Source organism: Austrofundulus limnaeus, unplaced genomic scaffold, assembly GCF_001266775.1.
Source record: "Austrofundulus limnaeus strain Quisiro unplaced genomic scaffold, Austrofundulus_limnaeus-1.0 Scaffold37, whole genome shotgun sequence".
NCBI lineage: Eukaryota > Metazoa > Chordata > Actinopteri > Cyprinodontiformes > Rivulidae > Austrofundulus > Austrofundulus limnaeus.
The window spans coordinates 2,572,724-2,574,272 of record NW_013952439.1 but is presented as its reverse complement, the minus strand read 5'-3'; the positions used below and the strand labels follow the sequence as shown (position 1 = coordinate 2,574,272).

Sequence of the window (1,549 nt, the reverse complement as noted above, 5' to 3'; positions counted from 1 at the left end):
TCTCTAAGTTGATTATGTGTTTTTTATGTTTTTGTGTCATTGCCTTTTTATATGATGCAATAAACTTGTTGAAAGCACTTTAAATATACATTTACATATTATAAAATAGAAAAAGCTAAATTATCTTACTTTTAGTTCTGGTTTAATGTCCACAAATGTAAATTTATTTGATGCACAACCACAATTCTAAAAAAAAAACCCAGAGGGATTTGTGTAAATATAAGTAAACAAAAAAATCGTGATTGGAGTTTATAAATCTACACTTGATTCAAAATGGGACAGTTATTATGACAAATTTGTAACTGTTGGTACCACATTTTGGAGTTGTACAGATAAGTAACAGCTGGAGGAGTATTTTTCAAGTAAATATGTAAATTTCCAACAGGTTTGTCTAAAGAATTTGTTTTAAAAATGCATTTTCGAGAAGCTGAAACTCTGAAGTAAAGATGGGTAAACGTTCATTAGTCTGTTAAAAAAATGTGTAAAAATTATGAAACAGTTTCCACATAATACTCCTCAATGAAAAATGGAGAATGCTTTGATTATCCCTTTGTCTACAGTCCATAAGGGTATATAATTTGTCAATAGTTTATTAAAAGAGTTCAAGAATCTGAAGAAACTTTTCAGCTCAAAGGACAAGGCTGAAAGTCAATATTGGATGGCTGTGATCTTTGGGTCCTCGGGCGGCACTGCAATGAAAACAGGTCTGATTCTGTTATGGACTTCACTGCACAGGCTCAAGGACACTTCCACAAATCACTGTCTGTAAACACAGTTTGCCGTGCCATCCACAAATGCAGGGTAAAGCTTTATCATGCAAAAAAGCCACATGGGAACATCATCCAGAAATCCATCATGTTGTTTTCACTACGTCAAAGCTTATGTAAAATGGTGAAGTGCAAAACTCTTCTTCGGTTTAGATTCAAAATTTGAACTTTTTTTGTTTGTTTGTTTTGGAAACCATGTATACCCTGTCCTCTGTACTAGAGGAGAGAAACCACTCAGCCTTTTATCAGTTCACAGTTCAAAAATCTGCCTCTGTGATAGTACAGGGGTGCATTAGTGCCTAGGGCCTCTAAAGGTATCATCAATGCAGATCAGTGCATACAAGTTTTAAAACACAAGTTTTAAAACATATTATCCATCCATATAATATAATTTTAAAAGAAGGCCTAACATATTTCAATATGTACAAGAAACCTCAAACAGAATCCATGGCATCGCAGTGAAAGAGTTTAGGTGCTCAACTGCCCTGCCWGCAAGAACAGCTAGAATCTTTCATCAACCAATAATTGGACAACACCCTCTCAAAAATTCCAACAACTGGTCTTCTCTGTTCATCAGTGCATTTTGTTCCATTTATATTTTACACAATATCTCAACTTTCTTGTAGCTGGGGTTTGTGTAAACATTCTTTGAGGAAGAAATGTCCAGAGTTCCATTCAGGGATTTTTCTTCTTTTCTTTTTTTGACAAGTCTAATAACGTTGCCTTGCCTGGACAATATAAAATATCTAAAGCAATGAGTGCCTGTGAGCTAAACCTTGGGA

The 1,549-nt window shown here is 34.5% G+C and overlaps 1 protein-coding gene across 2 annotated transcripts in view; it reads right to left on the bottom strand.

The window, feature by feature from the left end:
- The window catches only part of LOC106516448 (seizure protein 6 homolog), a 126,172-nt gene that overhangs the window by 37,206 nt on the left and 87,417 nt on the right, over positions 1-1,549 (bottom strand). The gene's annotated exons all lie outside the window — the stretch shown is intronic.